The 11,244-nt window shown below is 39.8% G+C and overlaps 1 protein-coding gene and 1 long non-coding RNA gene across 2 annotated transcripts in view; one reads left to right on the top strand and one right to left on the bottom strand.

Moving 5' to 3' along the window:
• The window catches only part of LOC113957788, a 21,577-nt gene extending 12,030 nt beyond the window's left edge, over positions 1 to 9,547 (top strand). Inside the window, exon 2 of the long non-coding RNA XR_003531299.1 lies at positions 9,010 to 9,547. This is a non-coding gene — a long non-coding RNA (uncharacterized LOC113957788). The remainder of the gene's footprint in view (positions 1 to 9,009) is intronic.
• LOC113957790 (SET-binding protein-like) overlaps positions 1 to 11,244 on the bottom strand; it is a 515,694-nt gene that overhangs the window by 361,987 nt on the left and 142,463 nt on the right. The window lies entirely within an intron of this gene.

Here is an 11,244-nt window from a genome sequence, read left to right as displayed (position 1 = left end):
TGTTGGTATCTGGCGTCGTCCATCTTGCCATTTCACCCCTAGGAATTGGATCTCTCGGGCAGGTCCCTTGACTTTGCTCTTCTTGATAGCGAAACCGGTCTCGAGGAGAATCTGGATGATCGTCTGTCCTTTTTTGAAAACTTCTTTTGCTGTATCCCCCCATACAATGATGTCATTGATGTACTGGATGTGTTCGGGAGCCTTACCCTTCTCTAGTGTGACCTGGATCAGTCCATGACAGATGGTTGGACTGTGTTTCCACCCCTGGGGCAGTCGATTCCAGGTGTATTGAACGCCCCTCCAGGTGAAAGCAAACTGTGGTCTGCACTCTGCCGCTAAAGGAATGGAGAAAAACGCGTTGGCTATGTCGATGGTGGCGTACCACTTTGCTGTCTTGGACTCCAACTCGTATTGGAACTCCAACATATCTGGCACGGCAGCACTCAACGGTGGCGTAACTTCATTTAAGCTACGATAGTCCACGGTCAGTCTCCACTCTCCATCGGATTTACGCACAGGCCAGATGGGGCTGTTGAAGGGTGAATGGGTTCTGCTGACCACCCCTTGGCTCTCCAACTTTCGGATCATTTTGTGGATAGGGATCACAGCATCTCGGTTTGTCCGATACTGTCGTCTGTGTACAGTTGTTGTGGCTATTGGCACTTCTTGATCTTTAACTCGCAGTAATCCTACAATGGAAGGGTCTTCTGAGAGACCAGGAAGGGCAGACAATTGCTTGGACTCCTCTTCAATCACCGAGGCTATACCAAAAGCCCACCGGTACCCTTTTGGGTCTTTGAAGTATCCTCTTCTTAGGTAGTCCATACCAAGGATGCAAGGGGCTTCTGACCCCGTCACAATGGGATGCTTTTCCCATTGGTCTCCTGTCAAACTCATGTCCGCCTCTACTACTGACAATTCTTGAGACCCTCCGGTCACTCCAGAAATAGTAACAGTCTCGGTACTCTTATACTCCGAAGGCATTACAGTACACTGGGCTCCAGTATCTATCAAGGTCTGGTATCTCTGAGGATCCGATGTGCCAGGCCATCGAACCCACACAGCCCAGTAAACTCGGTTATCTTCCTGGTCCCTCTCCTTCTCCTGGCAGAAGGCAGGGTCCCTCTACTGGTCTTGATCAGAGCATTCGTCGTCAGAGTTTGACTTTGACTTCTTAGACTTTTTGCCGTTGTCGAAGTGGACCTCCATCTTCTTGTGTTTCGGCGATCGCAGTTTCTCTTCTAAGAAATCTCCGTCTACTACATAGACAACTTTCTTTTCAGTCTTCTTTCGCTTCAGCTTCCTCACTCTAGCTTCAAGCTTAGAAGTGGGTTCACCATCCCACTTCTTCATGTTTTCTCCTTTACTACGAAGGTATGCCCATAGTTGGTTACGTGACCAACGCTTAGAGTTCTCTTTCCTTCGACGTGTGAATGACAGGGACCCAGAGTGAGATTGAGACCAAGATCGAGGTCTAGGCCGAGGTCGTCTTTGTCGGTCCCGCCGTGATCTTCCCATTGGCCTTTCTTGGTAATCTCTATACCTTCTGTCCTCTCTGTCCCTAAGGTCGTCCTCATATCTGGAATATTCATAATCTCTCTCCATTCTTTCCCTATCGTAGGTGCGTCGGTAGAGGGGATTGAAGGAGTCTTCCATATTTTCCTCTATGGTTCTTATCCAAGTACACATGGTTTCCACCTTTGGTTCCTCCATCTTTGGATTATATGCGGATATCAAGCAGGAAACATATGGTTTAGGAGCACCTTGAATTACCTTTTTCCACATTGGTTGCGTGCAGGGAACACTCTCAGGAACTTGGATGTCGTAATAATCTGGATCAGAATAGATGATCTCCAGCATGGTCAATTCCCGTAGGTATTGGATGCCTTCTTCTGCAGTTCTCCACCTTCTTGAAGAACTCTTCAGGGACTCCTTAAATGGGTATTTCACTCTCACCGCGTGGAGGATTCGGAGCCAAAGGCTGGACGCCATTTTCTCTCTCCCCATTTCTTGTTCTATCACAGGGTCTCGAGCAATGGATCCCAACTGTCGTGCTTCATCACCTTCAATTACATGACTATCAGCTCCCTTGTCCCAGCATCGCACCAGCCAGGTGAGGACTTCTTCACCAGGCAAGCGCATATAATCTCTCCGTAAATCTCGAAGCTCTCTTGTGGTCAGTGATTGTGTAATTTCACTTTCTCGCATTATTTCTTGTCCATCTCTCCCACGTAGAATCTTTTCCACCTCTCTCTTTACTCTTCCACTCCTACGTGGGACTGCTCCCACTTCCTCCCTATATCTCTCATGTGGAGGTGGAGACTGGGCATGCCGTGGGGATAAGCTTCTATATTGTTCACGCCGCGGAGATGGACTTCTACGTCGTTCATACCATGGGGATGGACTCTTACACCACTCGCGCCACGGAGATGGACTTCTGCGTCGTTCACGCCATGGAGATGGACTTCTATACCAGTCACGCCATGGGGATGGACTCCTGTGTCGTTCGCGATACCCCGCGGGTGGAGGTAGTGAGTAATCTTTCGCGTACTGAGATAAGGGCCTCCTCCTCCAATCATTCACACCTCCAAGAGAAGGTTGGGTCTGGAGGGGTAGGGATAATTCCCCCTCCAATTGAGGGGAATGTTTTGGCTCCTTCTTTGCGTCTTTTGCAACACTGAATGTGTAGTCAGGGTATAAATCATCAAACGACAATATACCACCGGTCGTTTGCACTGTTGCTTTCTTTCCTTTTGATGCCATTCTGTATTCCTTTGGGCGTGCCCCTAGTTCCTTTGGACGTACTCCTTCCCGTGTAGCCGTTTCTTCCTCTCTGGTAACTGCTTCTTCTCTTCCAATCGCTCCTTCCTCGGTCACAACCACTTCTTCCTCTCTCGCAGTCACGCCTTCATCACTTGCTGTCTCGCCTTCATCACTTGCTCTTGTTCCTTCTCCCATTGCTGCCGCTCCTTCGTCCACTACGTCCTCTGTTCCTTCTTCTTCTTCTTCTTCTTCTCTTTCTTCCGTGCGTTCTAGTTGCGGAGATGGGTCCGTAAGTTCCTTGATCTCCCTTACCCATGTCTTCTTCTTCTTTATAGGGGCAATGATGACCTTCCGGTTCTTAGCTTGGGTCCCGGTTCTAGTGGACTTAGTAGGAATGGCATTGACTTCAGGTTGTGTTTGGACCCCAACTTCTGTGGACCTAATAGGGACATCACTGGTTTCAAGTGGCGTGGTTTGGGTCTCTGTGTCGACCTTAACCCTCTGAAGGTGGTCTATGGCAGCTCGATAAGCATTAGCCAGGCCCCAGTACAAAGCAGAGAATTGCATATTCGGGTCTTTGTAGGAAAAGCACCCTTCTGCCAAACAGCGGGCCATCTCACCAGAATCAAACATTTGTTCTGGTGTGAACTCCCAATTAATGAGGGGTGACACATGTCCTACTAATCTACCGAAATCTTCCCAAGCTCCATGCCACCCGGAGACTGGCCTGTCTGCAACCCTTTCCAAAGTTCCAGCGAGTCCCTTTGAGGTGTGATCTTTCCTACAAGAGGGAAAGCAACGGAACCCCATTCTTCCAAGTTTAAGGAACACTTCCAGTACCTTTATCAGTGACAATACTGTTGCGATAAGATTTATATAGTAATTAGAGCTGATTTTGACCATGGGGATCTCCTTTACCAAACCTTCGATGTCAAAATTAAAGGATGGAAGCAATTCGTTCCATCCATCCTCAAGGTCTGGACGTCTCCCTATAGAGTAACCTAACACAGGTGTAAAGATGGTTAGAATTATAAGACAAATTAATGAAATAACCATTGTTTTTGTTATTATTTCTTCTTGATCCCAAAACAAACTTTTGTTTATATAAACAAAGTTTCCTTGGTTGCTTTCCCAGACTCTGACAGTGTTCCCAGACCTGTTCCCAAAACAATAGATTGGTTTGCAAAACAACACTGAACTTGGTTGTCTTCCCGGAGAATGTTTATCAAAACAAGCCAAACTTAACCAAAATAACCATCCTCTACTACCAGAAACGTTGTACAAGTTTCAAGCTGGTTTCCCGCCAAGTCCCCCGAAACTCGACAACAAGGACCCGCCTCCCAAAGAGGGAAAAGAGGGAAAAAAAACTAAGCAGCCAAAGTTATAGCAAATATATATATATATATTTTTTACATAAGAGACAGATACACAAAAGGAAAATACCACACACCTGGGGGAGGGGGGGGGGGGGGAAAGGGGGAAAAAAAAAAAGGGGAAGGACCGAGCAAGGCAAACAGCCAGCCAAAGGCAAACTAGCAGAAATCTCACCACTTCCCTTCAAACAGGCAGAATGACCTGACGCGGTCCTAGGCTCTCCCTCACGCGTGGCGGATAACGGCAGTCACTGTAGACCTCGGCTCCAGATAAGCCCAACCGAAACAGGGACCCACTGTTCTCGAACCTCGCCGGAGAGGAAGAGAACGCGATCCCTCCCACTGGCTTTATTTATACCTCCAGTTACGTAAAGGAATAGCATGGAATACTTCCGTGATCACTTTTCTAGTTCCTTCCTGGTTACAAGTTGATCTCCAGGAAGGCCTAGAGTGAAACCACCACAAACCATTGTGAGTATATAACCCTCCAGGTAATGCAACCAGAGGACTCAGGATGGTTAATAGGAAGAACTTGGGGAATCCGATACTGGGAACATGGAACAGACAGGGGGCGGTTGATATTCATAAAAAAAAAAGAAATCACCCACCACCCTCTGGCAATAGGACCCAATAAGGTCATAAAGAAAAAAGAGGATAACTTAAATCAGAAAGAGAGTAGGAAAAGAAAAACTTCCACAGTTTCAACTGCCCCGACTGTAAGTTTTAACGACTCTAGTAGAACCTCAACCTACACCAAGGTATATGGGAAAACAGAACTATTGTTAAAGTTGATGCAAGTGGCCTATTACACACTTAACCACACAGACTCTAACATGACTAATTCCTGTTGGTTGTGTTATGACATCAAACCTCCATTCTATGAAGGGATAGCTCTGAACACCTCATTTAAAATATCCAATCAAGGCAACCCTATACAATGTAATTGGGGAGAGAAACAGATAGGAATCACTCTCCAGCAAGTGAGAGGACAGGGAGTGTGCATAGGAAATGTACCTCCAACTAAAAGAGACTTATGCAGCTATACAATCAAGAAACTTGATAAAACCAAGAAATGGGTTATACCTGGCGGAGAAGGATGGTGGATATGCTCTAAGACTGGTGTAACTCCCTGTTTGTCTTTACGAATATTTAATGAAAGTAAAGACATTTGTGTTCAGATAACGATAATACCCCGAATTCTTTACCATTCGAAGGAATCGATTTTTGACCATTGGGATGATAATAAACACAGGATACAAAAAAGGGAACCATTTACTGCCATAACTATTGCCATGCTCCTTGGTCTGGGAACAGCGGGGGCGGCGATGGGAATTGCATCCCTTGTTGAACAAAATAAAGGGATATCATCTCTAAGAGAAGCAGTTGATGAAGACTTAGTGAGAATCGAAAAATCAATATCATACTTAGAGAAGTCTCTTACTTCACTTTCTGAAGTAGTTCTACAAAATAGAAGAGGATTAGATTTACTATTCTTACAACAAGGGGGGCTATGTGTTGCATTAGGAGAAGAATGTTGGTTTTATGCAGATCATTCGGGGGTAGTTCGTGAATCTATGACTAAATTACGTGAAGGAATTCTTCAAAGGAAAAGGGAAAGAGAAACTCAACAGAGTTCGTTTGAATCGTGGTTTAACCAATCACCCTGGTTAACTACTTTAATTTCTACCCTAATAGGCCCCCTAATAATGTTGTTAATTACTTTGACATTTGGTCCTTGTATCTTGAATAAATTTGTGACTTTTGTTAAAGGTAGGATTGAAACGGTACAACTTATGGTAATGAGACAGTAATATCTTGAATCGAACGAAGAAACACCTAAAACTGAACAATTTCCTACCTTGAGTGCAGCTCGAGAAACCGTAATAAGATTTGATAAGCAAATTAATGATAAATAGAAAAAGGGGGAAAATTGTAATAACCAATAAAGACCAAAGAAGAGATAATTTGCTTATCAACTTATATTTGCAAAACTGTAATTACAAACCATAATGTTATGTTACAATAATGAGTGATATTTTGTTATGTTACCCATAGATCTTAGAGATGTATATATAAAATGATATCTAAAGCAATAGGGGAGGGAACTAATTACGTCAAGAAGAAGAAAAGAAACAGAACAGTCTGCTTTTCAGCAACAAGACAGCACATGTGCAGAGGGAACTAATTACGTCAAGAAGAAGAAACGAAACATAACAGAGATTGCTTCTCAAGTAACAAGATAGCCCATGCGCATAGGAAACTGACTACGTCAAAAGGATGAAATGAAAACAAACCGAGTTTGTTTCCTATCAACAGGGCATGAGCAGAAAACCTGGCAACAGAGTGGAGCAGGCGCAGATAGAACTGATGATGTAAAAAAGGAGAAACGAAAGATTGGGAGGGGACTTTAAGAAATGAGCAGTTACAAACCTATAAAAGACAGACTGAAACTTATTGAAGTCTTGTGCCTTGAAGGAGCGGGGGTCTCCTCAAGCCACCCAGTGCACTGATTTGCTTATTTGATTTTTATATAAATCTTTAATAAATTTTTACTACTATATTAAAACCTAGTGCTGATTTACTTATAACATAGATCACATCTAAGGAACCAGCTGTAAGCTGGAATCTGACCTTCTCCATCCTTCTGAACTGCACATGTAGCTTGAAGATGAGTATGGAAAAGAATAATCAAACAGTATTTTTCCACTATTGTAGACTCAAACATACTAAATATATTGGAAAATAAGTAAATTACTTTTAAGCAATTAATTTTTCCTTCCCTCTTGAAATAGTAGAAACAGTAGAAATAGTAGAAATAGTAGACAACATTTTTAAAGTGCTTTGTAAAGAAAGACCTTTATGGTTATATTTTTAATTTCTTACTGAGATAATATTGATTATAATTTTGATAGAGAAAAATAGAAAAAAATGAAACAAAATCTTTAATTTGATCTGAAGTGCAAAAAATGTATGCTCTGTATTGAAAGACCTGAGATGCATCAGATGTTCTGATTAGTGTGACTAACAATACCTTTAATATCCCTTCAGGTGATCCTTATTCATTTGGTTGTATCATAAATGAAAAAGTATCCATTCTCAATCTATCATTAGTAGTTCTCATAAACAGGAGAACCAAACTATAGCTCCCCATGAGCCCAGCCCGAGACTGAGAAGATGATGCAAGATACAGTAAATTAGAGAAACTGTTCTAATTGCTTTTGTCATCTTTGTATTAATCAGGGCATCAACCACAGCCATGCATTAGCCATTCAGTGCAGACCATGCATCTTGAAGAACAAAATGCATTGGTTTTTTCTTTCTTGTATAGCAGGCCTCTTGCCCAAATAGATCCCTGGATCTACTATTCCAGAGTTAAGAAAGTCCATCACCAACAATGTGTTTTAACTTATTCTTTCTGTATGTAGTGTTATATTGCTGGTAAGCAAGAATCAGAGTTAGAATCAAAACTTGCATTTGTCTCCAGTATAGAAGGTTATAACATGATTGAATTTATATTATGAATTTGGTTAGAATTTGAAAAAATACTCAAAATTCTATATCATATACAAACTAGAAAAACTTTAAAAGGGTAGATTGCTAGTATAGTTTGAATAATACTGTCAAATTACCAGACAATACTATAGTTATTGATATTATATTTCTATTGTCTTTCATGAAAATTAATATTATTTATATATATTTTATCCCAGTAGTTTTATAGTAAGTAGCAAAAATTGTTTAGAATATATCTCTGTCCTCTCTAACTACTGCAACATATGAAAAAAACCTCTTAGTTTACAAGTCCACACAAGATTATAAATAACAATGCATGAAGTGTTGAACCTCACAAAAGAAAAGCCCTGTGTTAAAAAACAAAGTGGCTAGTTGCCTGAAATCTTCTAATAGACTGCTAACATCATAGCATGTTGGTTTGTTCAAGTTGTTTAAATGTTTTGTCTAACTTATACATTGCTTTACTGAATGTGATAAATAATTGTGATTCGTGAAACAAATGGGTGATTACATCAAAATAAAACAAACGGATTGTAAAACTTAATTACATCCCCATAAAGAAATAAAACAAACCCTTACAAGGTCAAGAGGCCTAAAACCTCCTTACTATTCTAAGAATAAAATATAGTAGAACTTTAAATCTTTTGGTGCCTGTTCGTCCAAGAATGCATGAATTATGACTGGTTGTAGAGATAACCCTTTTAGTTTTAGCTGTAAGAAAACCCATATATTAAATTCTTAGTAAAAACCTGTCGAATGTATATGTATATGATATAATTAATATGCATGAAGTAGCTAAGATAAATACTAAATGTACCCTGCAGTAGGGGTGTGCAGATTTGGGAAACTGGTCCCATTTCTGTCACCCAACCAGTTGCTTGCTTTTACCATATAATAAACTATTATTCAAAACTTATAGAAACTCAAGACTTTGTTTATCACACTGAATACCTTAGTTGAGTGAATTTTGATCATATCCTGAATACTTTTCTTTATACTCTTATATTATACTTAAATATAGAACATTTACTGTCACGTTAATGAAAACCACATAAACATAAGAAATAAGTCTTCCAGTTGACTTGCTTCTACTCTGTATGTATCCAGTGAATACTCTTGGGTTCTTCACAGCACACAAGCTCTGAACATTTAACACAGACAGTGTCAGCACCTGGTGCCAAGTTATAGTGTACTACCTGCTTTGTTCTACATGATTCTCTGCAACCTTTTATTAATAACTGACAACCAACTACTTTGTACTATAAAACTTGAATTCCTCTCCTACAACCAAGTTACAAAAATTCTGAAATTTGAAATTCTTTTATGAAAATTGTTTAATAATCTAAGTTTTACTTTGCAGAAATTCCACAGATTCATTCTGTAGTCTGAACGCATGAGATTAAGCACTTCTGTTCATCTATTCCAACTTGGAGATTAAGTCTACATTCACAAGTAGGATGCTGACTCCCTGTATGCTGACTGCAAAAAAATTATGATTACCTACAACCACAGTATAGGATCCAGGTGACCCTAGCTGACCCAATGAAGCAAGAACAACTGGAACCTATTCCGATCTCTTCACTAAAGATGGATACGATTACAAAGATATTATTGTCTACACTTTTACTATTACTCATTTGTTATGGATATTTTATGTTGTTTTCCTTGTTTTTCATCAATATGCTGCTTAAGTTGTTCAACAGTGGCATGGTCCAACCACAGACCATGTAGTAGAATGTATTTGTACTTAATTAAATAATGCTACTTTAGTCTGTGTTTAGCCTAAAGCAAGTGCTGATAGACAAAAACTTTGCCCCTGAAACAAACATCTTGTATAATTTGAGATTAATTAATATTTTACTATTAGTTGACAGCCCTCCAAAAACATTTGAAAGAGAAAGTGACAAAAAGGATGATGTTAAGAAAGACCCCTGAGATACAACACGCAAGCACAAAAGAAGTTCCACTTACATGATAAGGGAGAGGCTGAAGGCCTCTAGTTGGGCGGTGCTGGCCACACCTACCGAAATAGATGTCACAAACAAATTATATAAAAAGCAAATAACTCAAAGAACAGTGGAATGAAAGTTGCCCTTACATGGAACACTAAGTTCAAAGTCAACAGCAACCAAAACAAAGTTTATTATTCATGTAACAACTAACCTAACAGTTCATTTTCAGGACATGAACGCTGACAACAGAGAAACAACACAACAACCTGTTTTCCCTCATCCCCAACCTCCAACTGGGAAGAAAGAAAAAAAAAGAGGGGGAGTGAGGAAAGACAGGTTCATGAGATGGTCTTACTAACTGTTTCTTAAAGTTGCTTGCCTAAATAGCCAAATCTGTTTTAAGATATATGCATAAACGTAGTGGAGAAGTAGAATTTTTGAAGTATTTTATAGTGACTACTAACAGGTTCTCTTTGCAGTCCAAAAGCCCATTAGCATGGGGAAGTGTGTGTTTTACTTTAGAAATAGAAAGAACATATATTTATCTTTGAACTATAGAAATGTTTGTATGTATTTGAGTTTTGAATTGAACCTGAAACAGAAATATGTTTGTATTTTACAAGTTACATTTTCATAAAACAGAAATGCATAATTAGATCTTACTCATCTGAGGGCAAAACACAAGAATGATAATTTCTTAGTTCATAAAACACAGTGACATGAAACTCAGAAGTATGTCTGTATGAAAGCATGTTTGACAGTGGTCACTGCGAGAGTTTGTATGTGTGTATGTTTTGGTTTGTCTCACAAATACACAGACACCCTTAAAAACAGAAAACACATAACCCTAAACTGAATGGAGTTCCATTTACAGAAGTATTTTTAGATTGAATAAAAGCTCTCAAGAACAAACCCTATATTAAAAACACCTTTAAAAGTTAAGGAGTACAAACCCTGAGGTCATCAAGTTGATAAGTTTGATTCAAGACCATTTGTTTATAGGTCGGTTCTGGTAAAGTGTTGAAACAATAACTAAAATAATTTCTGATAGAGAATAACGGGAATAAGTTAAGTAGTTTGTTTAAGCTAACTAAATATGTTTTATATTGATCCATGGTTATTTGGTTTGACATTGTTTGAAATTCTCTCTTTTTGCATTCATTCCTTGTTTACCTTTCTATATCTAACAAATGTTTGATAGTCTTTTTTGATAAGTTAAATGTTTTTAATATTAGTGTCAAATTTGGAAAGATAGTCATTGTAACATTATTTGAAGTTTTGTGCATTTTATTATGTATCCCATTTGATATCTTGTGTTCAACAAGTAATAGGTCAGAGTTTCTCCCAAGCCTTATTTTTCAATTTAAAAACAAAAAGGGGGAATTGTAGTAAGGCAACTTTGACCTTGAGCTACAGTTGCAGCCTGGCAAAGGAACAAGTAAAACCTCATTAAGGAAGAAAGTGTGAGAAAGAGAAGAAAAACAGCCGCAGATAGAGGAATGTGTTGGGACAGGAGAAGAGATGCCGATGACCTGTCAGGAGACAGGATGAGGTGCGTGCACAGAAGTTAGAGACAAATTAGTGATGAGATACAGATGCATGAACAAGAACACTTAACCAATGACATATATTATATTAGTGCA

Source organism: Corapipo altera, unplaced genomic scaffold (genome assembly GCF_003945725.1).
Source record: "Corapipo altera isolate COAL_440 unplaced genomic scaffold, ASM394572v1 61148, whole genome shotgun sequence".
NCBI lineage: Eukaryota > Metazoa > Chordata > Aves > Passeriformes > Pipridae > Corapipo > Corapipo altera.
This window is presented reverse-complemented; position numbering and strand designations above follow the sequence as displayed.